The sequence below is a fragment of the Crocuta crocuta genome, unplaced genomic scaffold (genome assembly GCF_008692635.1).
Source record: "Crocuta crocuta isolate KB4526 unplaced genomic scaffold, BGI_CrCroc_1.0 scaffold231, whole genome shotgun sequence".
Lineage (NCBI taxonomy): Eukaryota > Metazoa > Chordata > Mammalia > Carnivora > Hyaenidae > Crocuta > Crocuta crocuta.
The window spans coordinates 6,381,774-6,398,024 of record NW_027528357.1 but is presented as its reverse complement, the minus strand read 5'-3'; positions in this window follow the sequence as shown (position 1 = coordinate 6,398,024).

The window sequence follows — 16,251 nt, the reverse complement described above, 5'->3', positions numbered from 1 at the left end:
AAAATTAATCATGAATTCCCACAGAGATTTTAATAATTTTGAGATGATGTTTTTTTATTTTTTCATAGAGTAATATTCTTGGACAGAGTTTTCTCAATGCTGCATGGGGGGGAAAGTGGGTAGGGGAGGGGGAAATGGGGCAATTTCTCACTTGCCACTGCGCAGAAGCTATGTTTACTGGGGGAACATGTTTTCTTTTGCTCCTAACTAAAAAGCAAGGTAGGCATTTCAAAGAAAGGCTTTATCACCCATAAAAGCTGGCAAATCACAGGAAGTTTATTAGGGGTAATAATGTGCATTTGTTAAGCAGGGAATAGTCCTGAAGGGAAGAGGTCCACCCTGGCGAGGGGGTGGATGCCTCTAGAACATTAGGGAACTTGGCTGTCAGCAGTTTTCAGAGTTGCACGGGGGGAAATCTTGGTAATCAAACTGCACTAGGCTCTAGAAAGGGTGACCATATTATTGATTGTCCAAACAGGAACTTTTGAGAGGGAGAATAAAAGTAAATAATCACACTGGGAGGACACGTGGCAGGGGCATAGAGATTCAGTTCTCCAATTTGCCTTTCAAAGAAGGGTGATCCTGTCTGCTCCCTTTACCTCACCAAGATGCTGTGGCTGAGACCCATTTAGGCTCTTCCAAGTTAATCAAACAAAGACACTATGGAAACTTATTATATGACTTTTTTTTTTCCTGAAAAGTAGACAGTTAAAAATGTATTACAGGCTGATGACTGGGGATTTTTCAGAGCCCTAGAATGAAAGAAGCTTCTAGAGAATGTGCTGCGCTTTCTATACCATTTTAACTCTCCATGAAACACCTCACTACAGTGGGAGGAAGTGAATTGTTTTGTGGTTTGACCAAGTACTTGGTAACGTTCCCTGAAATGCAGTGGTCAGAACATGTCTCAGTCCTTTTTCTTCTGATCCATTAGAAAGCAGTTTTTAAAACGTGTGTACTTAACTCACCTCTGTCTACATCTGAAAACATTTTCTAAGGACTGAGGTAGATGATGGTTTGTCAGAAGTAGGTAAAATGCTATTATTGACCTCATTATTTTGGGAGAACCAGGTAATTTTTCTTGGTCAGTGTATGTGTGGAATGTGTTTGGAAATTTTATGTAATGGAAATCATACCTATGAGAAGGAGGTAGAGACAGAAGTTCCAGGGAACAGATGTGAAATTATAAAGACTTGAAGTACATTATCTTCGAATAATTTGCAGGCTGGTGGAATCAGAAATCACACTAGTGGTCTGTGCTCCTGTGAGAAACTATTTTATTGTTCTTTGGGTTGGGTGGTGGGATAAAATTTGTGAAATGAACACAAAAGAAGAGTAAATAAACTTGATTTTATAAAATATTACAAAAATATGTTTTTAATAATTTTTCAGTTTGGAAAGAGTTGCTTGTGGAGAACTTAGCTTGTCCCGGTGATGAGTGTGTAGGTATGTCCTTATGAAAGGACCCTTCCCTTGCTGCAGTGAGGGACTGAGATGGGGTGTGGGGAACAGAAAGTGGATGACTTGCAGCAACTCAGGCAGAAGAACCCCTTTGGGAAGTCCTCCATGGCCCCAGGCAAGAGTAATGGAAACAACGAAATGGCTGCCAGGAAATCTAAGGATGCCCTGAACTGGCATTTATTCTTCTTCCTGGAGTTATTCTAAGAAGTGTAGGATCCCTTCGATGTCTCTGTGCTTCCAAGAGGGCTGGTGAAAGCCAAAGAGCCTTGGATTGAGATGCGGGGGCAGAAAGGGACCATGAGAAAGTGAGGGGCAGTGGCCATGTGGGGACCCAAAATATCTCCATGACGCACAATTAGAGCAAAGTGGTGAAAGACAAGATAGAAGAGTGACTTCTCATTGAGAATTTGCAGGGTTAGGCAATGCCTGAATTCTTATAAGCCCTCAACACTTCTACAGGAGTATTGATGGGCCTACAAATGGAATGAGCTTACCCTAAAGACACCGAGACAACTCTGAGATGTGTGAAAACAAGCCCTGAGTAGACCTGAGCTGAACTAAAGCAAATTTTCTTAATTAAGTCAAATGCGGAGCTAAAATGGGGATTGTATGGACACAGAAGAAAAAGTAAAGATTCCACATTTTCCACACCTGCATCTTTGCTTGTAAGGCATCCAACCACTCTACTGGTATTCTCTGTTACTTAGCATTTTGCTCGTTGCTTGGTAGGCACCTTATAAATAATTTTTCCATTGCTTAAATGGAATGAAAACAGCAGCCTCTCAAAAATAAACCAGAAAAATACCCAACATAACAGAACACAACAAAATCCTCGGTAACAAGTACATGAATGTCAAGTTGAATACTTGTCTTAAAGATTTAAAGAGCTCTCCTAGGTGAGGGTTGATGAACCAATGCTAACACTCACTGGGGACAGGAAAACAATAAAGGAGCTTGAAGCTTGGTATAAACCAAGCTAGTCCTACAGGTGGGCATGTGACTGTGGTTTGCAAACCAAAGGAAGGTGAGACCAGAGTCCCTGGAGATCTTTAAAAATGGGACAGACAAGGATCTGTCTGAAAATCATTTATGTAATCTTGTTTAGAAATAGGGGAATGATGATTTCTTGATTCCTTTTCCCCAAGAAATATAGCTTCAGCTCTAATCTAATCAGGGATCAATTTATTGTCACTTTAGTAGTCTTGGTGATAAATACATTCACAGCAGATATTTTAGAACCAACACTGCAGTTTCCTTTGAAGCCAGTATTTTAATTTTTGATCAATATTGTGTGTTTGATAACAGATCTGGCATGTAATAAAAATGCCACATGCCCTGTAGGGAGCCTTTTATTTCTAGTGACATATATTGGAGTTATTCTTCTTTGTTCATCTGATTTACCTTCAAAAATCTATTGAATGTTCCCCCAGAGAAGTGCAGATGGCTGTTTTAATAATCATATTGGTATTCGGGTGGAATGGAGTGGGGATGGAACTGAAAGCACTTGCAGGGAATATTGTTCCTGGACTTTGTGGTTCCACCAGCCTGCACGTTATATTTAAAGTGCAGTAGTAGAGCCCGAGTTTGCAGAATGAAGTGAGCAAGTCCGTTCTTGTAAATTCTGATCTTTCACCCTCCTTCCGAGTTTGGAGAATGGCACAATCTAGAAACATATCAGAGGTGCCACAATACACTGCCAGGTCAACAGATGGCAGGGTTACACTGTCTCTGTCTCTCTCCCACCAAGGACAACAGGGCTTCATCCAAACCATGTGACTGTCTGGTGTCCAGTGCTGGCCTTAGCTGAGCTGGTATTCAGGTCTCCAAGTTCTGTTTCTGACCCAGAGATTCTGTGCTGTCAGAAAGAGCTGAGGAACTGAAGTAGCCCTTAGGTTTGACCTTCACTGGCAGCTAACTTACCAAGCCTATGGAAGCCATGGAGGACTGGATTCTTTAAGCATAATATCAAATATAGAGTGTAGAGTAATAGTATATTTTAATATCTCTTGATATTTTGCTTATGATATTCTTCTTAGGATATCACTCATGACAAGGAGTCCTAAACTGCAGTTTTAGTGTATATATATATATATATATATATATAGTACAAATATAAATATATAGTATAATACATATTATATAAATTATATATTTGTATATTATATATGGTACATATAGTATAATAATATTATACTAGTATATTATACTAATATACTATACTATATTATACTATAATATAATAATACTATACTTATACTATAGTATAAATACTATACACTAAAAACTATATATACTTTCTATATATTTATACTATATACCATATATATATATTTAATTTATAACACAATACCCTAGGAGGCAGATATTATGTGCATTGTACAAATGAGAAAACTGAGATCTAGAAAGGTGAAGTACCTTGCTCAATATCTATGGATAGTAAAGAGCAGGGCGGAGATTTGGAATCAAGTGTGCTTGTCCCGAAGTCTATGCTTGCTTTGATGCAAGAAGATTTCCTAGGGTGGGAGCTATGCATTACTCCTTGCTAATTCATAAAGGGTGCTGGAGTTTAGTTGTGGCTTAACTAATATGATAACTAGCATGGAGATGTAACATTTGTAGTCTTGCTCAGTTGTATTGAGCTCTTCCCGTTCTGATGAGCAACCGTGAGACTTGCTCCACCAAGGCACAGGGGCGTCTCAGGATGTGTGTGTGCACAGCAAGACTGGGGCAGTTTGGAAACGAATCCTGGACCTTGACTCTCCTGCTTATAATGCTTATAATCTGCCCCTTATAATGTCTGAAAGGCAGTTCTTTCTGTTTTAAATTTTTTTAATGTTTTATTTATTTCTGAGAGAGAGAACGAGAGACAGTATGAGCAGGGGAGGGTCAGAGAGAGAGAGGGGGACACAGAATCTGAAGCAGGCTCTAGGCTCTGAGCTGAGGTGTCAGCACAGAGCCCGACGCGGGACTCGAACCCACGAACCGTGAGATCATGACCCTAGCCGAAGTTGGATGCTTAACCGACTGAGCCACCCAGGTGCCCCAAAAGACAGTTCTTTCAAATTTACCTCTGTTGGCCTAGGTCATTGTGTGGGAGCAATTAATTTTTCCAGGTACTCCTGAGCATTTTTCAGCCACCTTCAAAAACCAACCTTGTAATATTTTAATTGAACCGTATCACTTGTGTTTCTAACATTGATATGGATTTTACACAGCTGTTTACACTAATATGTGTTAAAATGCCTAATTACCGCTGCAATCACAGCCTGGCTCAATAGTCTTGCCAGCTCTTAAATATATGGTTGTGTCTTAATCAAACACAAACGTCAATGAGCTTCCTAAACTCCTACAATTTGTAAACTGGATTAAGGGCAATAAATGTGACCCTTCAAACAAGAACACAGAATTTTGCATATTTCATGCTAATATGCTCATCTATTTGCTTTGCTGTTGTTTCCCAGATTTTCAAAAATGCTTGTTGATAAAATGAGTTCGGAATGTGAGATGGGGTGGGTGTTTATAGTGGGATTGAGGGAAAGGCTTAAAAAGGCCTGAAAAAGGCTGTAGTATAATAGCATTTTTTTTATGTATGACTTCATAAACTTATATTAAATTGTTGCCTAACAATTCTTCAGGCAATTAGATAGATTTGTTATTACTTATTTTTTAACAGGTATTTGGACACCTACTAGTATATGGAGTATGAGGTCAGAAAAGTCAGAGAAACATACAGGTAAGTTTTTTCTGAGAGCATGGAGAGGGGAGTGGTTGTATTGAAAATTCAGGTTAGACAGGGGCTCTGTAGGTTAAGGTACAACTCTTGATCTGGGCTCAGGTCATGATCTCACAGTTGTGAGATAGAGCCCTATGTCCGGATTCTGCACAGGGCATGAAGCCTGCTTGAGATTGTCTCTCTCCCTCTCCTTCTCCCTCTACCCCTCCTCCACTCTCTCTTTCTCTCTGGAAGGAAGGAAGGAAGGAAGGAAGGAAGGAAGGAAGGAAGGAAGTTAGTTAGTTCAGGGAAGACTTCACAAAAGAACTACATTTGCATTGGAGAAATGGAGTGTTTTCCAGGAGGGCGAGGAAGGGAAAGATAGACAAGAAATAGACAATAGCAGTAAGAATCACGATGACTTGGAAGAGATCATGGCAAGTTTTGGAAACTACAGTAGTTCGGTGTGGCTGGGGAAGAGAGCGTCGCTGGGGGGAGCCTAGGAGAGGGAACCTCAGGAACATTGTGATAAACCCTGCAGGTGATGATGTGACTCCTAACAGTAAGAGGATGTGTCAACCATAATATACCAAGAAAAGAGAGTTAATTGAGAGCTCCATTTGGCCCTCAGGAGTTTAATCAGTGGTCACCCAACCCATCTTCAAAGAAATATGTGCCCAGAACATCTAACCAGCTTATACTACAGAAGACTGTGGTAGTCCATGGACATCAGCTGAGAATCACTAGACTTATCTCTCTTTTGATTGGTTAATTTATTGAGTGAGCCATATATTCATTCTATAATATTTCAGTACTTGTGCTAGTCACTGAGTAAATGACAGTGTTGCTCTCTTCTGTCTGAGAATAAGACATTGTGGAATAAAAACATCAGATTTGGCAAAGAATGAGAATGACGTCACCTTCTTTATTTAACTGATAGAAATATTCCACTTTCCTGATTATATAGATTCTCTGATTTCAATTTCTACTCACCTCATTTAAGAGAATATTTATTTTTTAATGCTCTCCCATTTATATGGAATTTAAATACATATAGGACTAAAATAACTGGAATTTTAAAAGGGGCTTTGTTGTTGTACAGGGGAAAATGGTGAGGAATTGGGGACTTACTCAAAACTGAAAGTTAAAAATGATATCCGGGAATTATTGTATATTCAATTCCATTTTTTACATTATCTAAATACTTCACAATAAAAACATGTTTAAAGTGAAGACCATGAAGACATATCAAGTGTCACTCAAAAATCAACACAGGTGGGGGTGCCTGCGTGGCTCAGTCAGTTAAGTGTCTCACTTCGGCTCAGGCCACAGTCTCACGGTTCATGGGTTTAAGCCCTGCGTTGGGATCTGTGCTGATTGCTCAGAGCCTGGAGGCTGCTTTAGATTCTGTGTCTCCCTCTCTCTCTGCCCCTACCCCACTTCATTCTGTCTCTCTCTCTTTCTCAAAAATAAAGATTAAAAAAATTAATGTTTTAAAAATCAACACAGGCTGAAAATTATGAATAATAATGAGTAATATAACTTTTGGGAGGCACATACAGACACACACACACACACCTATAGCCTCCATAAAGGCAGAAATCATGTTTGTCTTGTTCACAACTGAATCCCTAGGGTCTGGCGTGCCGTGTACTTGGTAAACAAGTTGTTGAATGAATGATGTGGTAGGTTATACAATTGTTTCTAACTCTACTCCTCTCCCTGTATCCACGCCATTTGCCATGTGCCCTTGCAGTTCCTCCCACCCTAGTGGTGTTGTTCTTGGACATTTGATTTCCTTTAGTGATGGAAAGTGGTTGGGAGTGATAATGAAGTAATGCTGAGCTGCCCTGTCAGGAAGCATTGCTGCTTCCACTAGCATGGTACATTTCTGCTCTGAACACAAGGTGTGCCTCTGCCCTAACCATTCAGCAGATGGAGCACGGGCTACCCCAATTTGCCTTGAGCCTCTTTCTTTTTACTACAAATGTAACTTGTACATATCATAATGCTTGGGGCTTTTATTCTAGGAACAAAGACTCAATGAGAACTTAGTGAGGCTACCTTGAAGCAGATCCCAAGTCAAGGATTTAGGTGCAGGTAGTTTATTAGGAGGTGATCCCTAGAATCAGTCTTGATAGAGCAGGAAGGGGATAGGAAAGTAGGAAATATAATACATATGCACTATTGATTCATTCTTGCTGTGGGCAACTAGGTCTTAATTTCCATTGGGAGCCCTCTGAGGATTGTATTGAGGATATACCTCAGAACTATCTCTCCAAAACATGGGATGTTAGGGCATTTACCCACTGATGGCTGTATCTCATTAGTTATGGGTTCAGCCCTGCAGCAGGGATTTTATTCCCTTACCCCTTGCCCACACTTCCTGGCTGTGGTTGTGTTGTGTGGCTTTAGAGAAAGTCTTGAAGCAGAAAAAAGGAAGGAAGTGCAGCTTGGGTTTGAGCAAGGATGGCGTCAGAGTAAGTCCATGGACATGTTTACCACAGCTGCTCTGAAATCAAACATGGGCCAAGGGAGTGTGATGTGGGTCACCAAAAAATGTCTTCTTTGAGGTAATGCTTATGCAAAGTGCTTTGTGGACCACCAAGCTCTAAACAAATGTTATCGGTTATTACTAGTGAAAAAATTCAAATGTTCTTGTTTATAATAAAAGTTTATCAAACTAGGGCTCATCCCAATTAATAATATCTGTGATACTATTGTACAGGGTTGTACAGTTGTTTGTTTGCAAAAGACCAGAGATTGGGTGGAATATTCATACAACAACTGCTACTTGGTGGCTTACTTTTCATCTTTTCCAGAAGTACTATCTAGTTACCACCTGAGTTCACACACACACACACACACACACAGACTCACACACACACACCAGAGATCTAGGCACCCTTTCATTGCTTCCAGATTTCTTTACCCAATGAGCATGTGAAAAACCCAGATGGGAACAAAGGGATTGGAGAATATTCAGTTCTTCCTTTTACTTTTCCTGTAAGTTGGGAGGCAGGAAATTGTAACTGAGAGGTTAATAAAATGCGCTCTTTGTAGAACTGCTCTCTCAAGCAGGAATAGCTTACTTGTGTAGTAGGAATCCTACATACTTGCTGGGACTTTGCTACTATCCCACAACATATCCAGGCCATAATTAAGCTGTATTGTCATAGTTTAGAGGAGAGGCCCATCATACTCAAATATGTATGATTATAAAATCATCAAGGGATATTCAGTAATTGCTTATGGAAACTGGAATTATAAGAAGATTCTATGTGGCAAGCCCCATAAGAAGAGGGACTCTGATGGAATGAATCCAACATGCATACCTCTTTGGAGAAAGACATCATTCAACTGTGAAAGATCACTGTGACCCTTGCTTTACATTCCATCAAAAAACTGTTAGGTCCATCAGCTTAGTTACCCTTTAGCCTTGCGTGGGCATTGACTCAGAGCTACAGAAAGATCAGTGTGAGTATGAAATTGTTTAGCTTGATTATCATTTCCTTAGAATGAAAAATCCTGAAATCATTGGCAAAAAATGAACAAAACTCTCCACTGCTTCTAAGTTAAACAAGTGTTGTTAGAGTCAGTCTGCTGTTCTAATAAATAACTCCACAATATAAAAGGTTTGATAAAATGAAAGGTTATTTCTTACTCATGTCAGGCCGTTGGATCTGAGGGGTTGGTGCATTGCTTGTCTAGGCCATCACCCAAGGACTGAGACTTTTCCCATCATGAGATTTGCCTTCATTCAAGCCCTCTGAGTATTCTTTCTCTTCGGCTAATAGACAAGAAAACGAAATAAGGCTCTTTGGTGGGCCTGGAAGTAGCTCATGTCACTTCCATTCATATCCTTGGGTGAGATCCCTTAGTTATATGACCATTCCTAACTGGAACAGAGACTGGAAAAGGTAACCTAACTAAATGCCTAGGACGTAGAGGAGAACTCAGATGCGGGTGAGATCTCCAAGTATCTGTTAACTAAGGAATAGAAATGTGGGGCCTAATGAACAAAGAAACAATAGGAGGCTTCATTTTTTACTTCATGAATCCCCATAATTAATTTAGTATCCCCATCTCCAAAGACAGGTGAGGATGGCTATAAGTTTCATCTGTTATATGGGATGTTCTACTTCCGACATGTAAACAATTTCCTCACATGTGGAGACATTTCACATTTCTGGTTTTGTCCTGGGCCTCTGGTCCTGCTTTAGCATTATGGACAGAAAGGGAGATTAAGACAACTCTATTTTTGCACAGCTGAGGCTCATGATTGGCATTCTGCTAATCAGCAAACTGCTAGAACAATCACTACCAAGGCAGTTAGGGTTCCTAAGTATCTAACAATTTGGTGATAAATGTCTGAGTCAGAGTCTGGAGGGGTGAGAGAGGGAAGGGGCTCATGTATTATAATTTTTAAAGGAAAAATTTTCATGTTTTATTTATTTTTGAGAGAGAGATAGAGACAGCATGCGCAGGGAAGGGTCAGAGAGAGAGACACACACACAGAATCTGAAGACAGGCTCCAGGCTCTGAGCTAGCTGTCAGCACAGAGCCCGACGTGGGGCTCAAACCCATGAACCCTGAGATCATGACCTGAGCTGAAGTCGGACACTTAACTGACTGAGCCACCCAGGGCGCCCCAGATATTATAATATTTAGGAACATTTTCAATATATTCCTGCTAGTCTTAGGATGAATCAGCATCAGATGTATGTTTCTGAGAGAAAGGAAATCAGAAGCCAATTTTTGCAGAAACTCCCTTGTACCTGGCATCACTTCACCCTCCTGAAAAATTGCTACTTGTGACTCTAAATTGCTCTCTCTGTGATTGTCCCTCTTTCTCCTCATAGCATATTGGTAATATCTCTTCTTTTATGAAGAACAATTTTCCTACTTGGCAATCACTGAAGTTCAGTGTAGTAGTCTGCGAGGACTGCCATAACAAAATACCACAGAGAAGGTGGCTTAAACAACAGAAATGTTTTCTCACAGTTCAAATGTATTCCCACGGTTCTGGAGGCGAGAAGTCCCAGATCAAGATGTTGGCAGGTTTGGTTTCTCTTGAGGCCTCTGTCCTTGACTTGCAGATGACCATCTTTGGTTGCGTCCGCATATGACCTTTCTTTTATCTGCAGGGATCCCTACTGTCTCTTCTTCCTGTAAGGACACCAGTCATATTGGGTTAGGGCTCTACCCTTATGACATCATTTCACCTTAACCACCTCTCTAAAGGCCTTATCTCCAAACATAATTACATGGAGGGTTAGGGCTACAACATATGGATTTGGGGAATGGGGGCCACAGTTCAGTCCATAACATTCATAATATGAAAAGGTCCCAAGCAACACATCTTACCTTTTGGTTTCTCAAGACTCTGTAGTTTCAAATTTCTTTGAATCTTCTGACTCACAAAAAATCACAAGTGGCAATTGTGCCAAGGATTTCAGTTAGAAAAGCAGGGTTGGTAAATTGAAGCTCATTATGTAAAATTTAGATGAATTTAGTTTTAGAATATCGAGGGGTGCCAAATCCATCTTGAAAGAACATTTCAGGTTTTGGACTAGAAAATTTGGATGAATTAAGTAAGTTTTCCCCTGCTCTCCCTATGCTATGCCTAAATCCCATTCCTTTTTTTAAAATTTTTTTAAAATTTATTTTTTGAAAAGAGAGAGTGAGCAAGGGAGAGGCAGAGAGAGAGGGAGAGAGAGGATTCCAAGCAGGCTTCACACTGTCAGCACGGAGCCCGATGAGAGATTCGAACTCATGAACTGTGAGATCATGACCTGAGCTGAAACCAAGAGTGGGACACTTAACTGACTGAGCCACCCAGGTGCCCCCCCCGAAATCACATTCTTAAAGTATCTCTTTGCTTCTTTTCAGTGTCATTCTTACAATTGTGCGCTTTACCGTGAGGCTACCACATCCCACTATTTGCTCCATCAAAGCCTATGCTTTCCTATCTTTTTCTTTCAGGTTCTGACTCTGGAAAATGGCAGATAGCTCATCTGATAAACAGTTCAGATGACTGTGTAGGTAGGAGGTGAGTATTTTTAAGCTAGAGCCATTCTTAGACTTGTATTAAGGAGATGTCTCTGCCAACTCAAAGCCTTTATCCAGAGGAAGTGGACACTTCATTGGTAGGAACTTCATTGTTCGTGAACCTTGCAGTAACTGAGGCGGGTGAGTGAAGAAGGCCCTCAGCATATTCTTTAGTCAGTTCCTACTCCCTGTGTGTAGAAAATCAGTCTTGCATTTTCCCTCCAAAGAGCTGACCCATGCAGCTATGTTCTTAGGAATAGACCATCCATTTCAAATGAGTACATTTCATTATGATCTACAGGGCATGGTTTTTCACAAATGCATTTAAAAAATATCCTAGTTCCCCCTTCTCTTAACTCTTTCATGATCCACCTATGAATTACAAGATCTGAGAGAGTGGGAGATGGGCCTTGTTCACCTTTATGTCTTTAATACCTGTTATATTATGAATACAGTCGGTGATCAGTATATATTTGAATACATTTTTGTTCTAGTACAGTTGGGTATTTTTTTGTTTTTGTTTTTGAGGGAGAGAGGGCGGCAAAGACTACTTTCACTGTCACAGTTTTAAAAATGTGCAAGCCAAACAGAGAAGAGAATGATTCAGATTTTGGAAGCAGATTTGGATTATATAAATTGGCACGAGTGCCACATCTTTTCTCAACTCCAAGCGTCTAAACCATTAGGCTTAAACTCATGCTATTCGAGTCAGCATTCCCTTTGAATGGCATTATTATTATTGTTTATCACTGCCTCAGCTTTTACAATATGCTTGGTGCCACAGAAGACATTAAAAAGACACAGTTCTTGCCTTGGGGCTTACACTCAGATAGGCAAACAAACAAAATGTATTTAAGAAGAGGTAGATTGATCGCAGAGATGCAATTTCCCAGGTGTTTGTATTTGTGCTTTGGGTTCGTTTGTCTTTTAACCAGCTGTGGGCTAAAGAAATCTTGAGACTTTTCTTCAGAACAAGGACGGAAATGACAAGAGTTCAGAAGAAAACGCAAGCCTTGGAGTGCAGAACACAGGGCTGAGCATCTAAACAACCCAATTTGGGGATCTCGGTGCTCTTGAATTGCTCTCTTCCTTGCTGTCTCTCTCAACACTGCCTATTGCCTGTGCTTCCTCACCGAAAACCAAATCATTAATTTAAAAATGGATCACTGGATTTTATGGCCCATTTTCAAGTATTAGGCCAGTTCTTTCCTATCGAATAGTGTCTCAAAATTTGACTAGTTCTCCTTGTAGACTGAGGCATTTTTTTGTACAAAAGTTAGGCAAACATTTATCCCAAGGAGGAGATATATTACCCTCAAGTTTAATTTTTGAAAATCCAATTTATAAGCTGAAATGAATAAAATACTCTTCACACTTTTTTACTCTTGTTCTTTTGGTGCATATTTCTAAAAACTTCTCTAATGCAAGTTATAGAGCAAACAAGTATGTCTATTTTGTAGATGAGGGTTTGTGGAAAATATTTGTGTGTGTGTGTGTGTGTGTGCTTGTAGGAAGCATCTTCATCCTAGAAATCTAAATATTCTGTACGTCTGTTACACATAAGATCAAATACCTGCTTTCGAGAGTAAGTAAGGGCAAAGCTTTAAGTTTCACGTGTAAAGTCCACTTGGAACACAATCTGCATGCTTGGTAAAGCTGTAGAGATGCCCAGTTTGCGCAGGGGGCAGTGATAATCCTCCCCGTGTGGGAAGAGTCAGGTTCCATTGCATTTGGTCACCATGGTCTCTAGGGGCATGGAGGGGTTTCTCGCCAGGGTCTTGAAACATGAAAAAGACAGAAGCACCGCAGCCATGCATATTTAGGCCTTGGTTTCCAAAGTTTCTGTTTAATTCCACTTTCTCATCACATGCAGGAGTGTGGTATGCCCTTCCAGATGGCCCACACAAATGCTTTGTCGTACTTCACTCACTCTTTGCATGTCAAGCATCTCTGGGACTACATACATCACCAATTAGCATCTTATATTCATTTGAAAGGAATGGTTCGGCAACATTTTATAGTTTTCTTAGATAAAATTTGCATGTTGCAATGTTCTTCTTTCATAAGAATCAAGGATGTGATTGTGGAATTTTCCTCCCATCTCCTCCCTCCCCCTCTGCCCCCAATATTTTCCCCTATGCAGCACCATTTGATCTGTATTTTAGGGAAAATATCTTTGGTTTGACATTTCTGGAACCTGGTGAGACCATTTTAGTAATATTTACCAATGCACACTAGACATTTACTATGTCACATCTTTCCAGATGGCTGTGTTCCTCCCATTTTTCAGATTCTAAGCCATGAGACCTCCTCATTCATCTATAGATTTGGCACTGACATCCTTCAGCGTTTTGCAATAATCTTCCAGCTAGACATTCCTTAGCCTGAGCTCCGTGATAAACATTTAATGCAGTGTGTTGGCCCTGATAGTAATGAGAGATCCCAACATATGAAAATCATATTTAGCCAACCCACCAAAGAGATGCTATGCACCAAAGGTATCAGAGTGTCACCTAACCGGTTACTTTTAAGTTTTCTGATGGAATCCATATTGGCATGTTGGTGAACAGGGAGGTGGAGCACAGAGAGCCCTGATGGGTGGTGCCCTCTTGACATCTTCACATGAATTTCCACAGCAATTTCAAAGTTTACATGCTCACTTTCAATATCTCTGAACACTGTCCCTCCCTAATCTCCCTCATCTTAGAAAATAATATGCTGTTTACTCAGGTATCAGTCCAGGACTCTGAAGACATCAGGGAAGTCTTCATTTCCTTCACCTCTTGATTTTCCTTCTCTCCTCCACCCCTTCCCCCAGATCTGTCATTAAGTTTTTTTCAATCCTACTTCCATATATTCTGAATCAATTTAATCTTCGCAACCCTACGTCCACCTCCTGCCCCAACCCCAGTTCACACCTTAGTTTCTGGAAAGCTTCTATAACCTCTCTCCTGTAAGTTTTTCTTATCTTCCCTTCTTCACTCAAACTGTAGTTATTCTATGAAAAACTGGAGCAGGTCTCCATGCTGTTTAACCACCTGCATTTGTTTTCTGTTGTGTTTAGAACATGACACAACTCTCCCCTCAAACCCCCAAGATCTGCAAAACTCTGTGTGTTCTGGGTCTTGAGTACCTGTCTCCAGCTCCAGCTGCTGCTTTGAATTTTTGAGAGGTTTGTGAAACTTTTCATTTCTTTCCCCTACTCAAGGATTTTGTACTGGCTCTGCCTCTATTCTGAGAATATTTTCCCTCCAGGCACCTGGGTGGCTCAGTCGGTTAGGTGTCTGACTTCAGCTCGGGTCATGATCTCAAGGTCTGTGGGATTGAGCCTCATGTTGGGCTCTGTGCTGACAGCTCAGATCCTGGAGTCTGCTTCAGATTCTTTGTCTCCCTCTTTCTCTGTCCCTACCTGACTCATGCTCTGTCTCTGTCTCTCAAAAATAAATTAATGTTAATTTTTTTGAAAAGATTTTCCCCCTAGCTCTTCACTTGCTTGGCTTCTCCTCATTCTTTAGGTCTTTTATTGAATATTTTTTCCTCAGAAAGGCCTTTGGTGTCCACATCATTGGAGTAAATGTTCCTGTTATCTGCTGGTACAGCCACCTGTTTATTTCCTTCAAATTACTAATCATAGTCTCAAAATATTTCAGTTATCTATTCACTTATATGTCTGCTGTCTTCTGTAGAATGAGATGAAGTCAGTGTTCTCAAGGTCAAGTTTGTTCTTGTTTAATTTATATGCCTGTCGTTTAGCACAGTGCCTGGCACATAGAAGCACATAAAACATATTTGTTGAGGTTCCTGGGTGGCTCAGCCAGCTAAGTGTCAGGCTCTTGGTTTTGGCTCAGGTTGTGATCTCATGGTTCATGAGTTCAAGCCTTGCATCAGGATCTGTGCTGCCAGTATGGGGCCTACTTGGCATTCTCTCTCTCCCTCTCTCTCTTTGCCCCTCTCCTGCTTGCTGTCTACCTCTTTCTCTCTCAAAATACATAAACATTTAAACAACTATATTTGTTGAATCAATGTCTCTAAAGAATTTTCATGAGAAGAGTTGACTGTGTGTATGTAGTGTGTGGTATGTGGAGTGTGGTGTGTGTGTTGTGATGGTTAAGTTAAAGGAAGTGCTATTGACTGTATGTTTTTGTTCCCCCCAAGTTCACATGATGAAATGGAATCCCCAGTGACATAGCCTTAGGAGGTGGGATCTGTAGGAAGTGATTAGATCACGAGAGTGGAGTGCTCATGAATGGTATTAGTGCTCTTATGAAGGAAGCCTCAGAGAGCTCCCTTACTCCTTCTGCTATGTGAGGACACAACAAAAGAAATCACGAACCAGAAAGCAGATCTTCACAAGACTCTGAATCTGCTGGTGCCTTGATTTTGGGCTTCCAGTCTCCAAAATTGGAAGAAATAAATGTTGTTTATAAGCCACCCAGTCCATGGTATTATTATAGCAGTCCAAATGGACCAAGACAGGAAGGAAACATATTCTAACTGGGTGTAGAAGGGATAGGAAGCCTCGGAATCAGGGTTGCAGGAAGTCAGATCAGTGGAGAGGGACCCAGCACAAGACTGGTACATGAAGTCTGGATCAATGCAGAGATCAGGGGCCTTGACTCACAACCCTGGCTGTTTGTTGGAGACCACTCAGGTATGTAATGATTGGTGCCTAAGAAAACAACACAGTGTTCTCATTCACACAGAAAGAAAAAAAGAGAGACATAGCTCCAGGTTAAAACAGCAAAGACCTTCAAAGCAGTCATGTGATGTGGCTGAGGACACACCACATTCAATGAACAGTACACACTTCCACTTTTACATGTAAACATACATGCGAATGCTTTTGATTAAATTCACCGCCCTTATAATATGTTATTTAACTTTACAAATAAGGACAGAGCAAAAATGGACTAAAGGAACACATTTACAGCCCAGAGTAGATGATGGGATGAAGCCATATGGGTGAGAACTTTACAGCAGCAATTCGACCACACAGTGCTCAAATCAGGGGAAAGAAATACATTCTT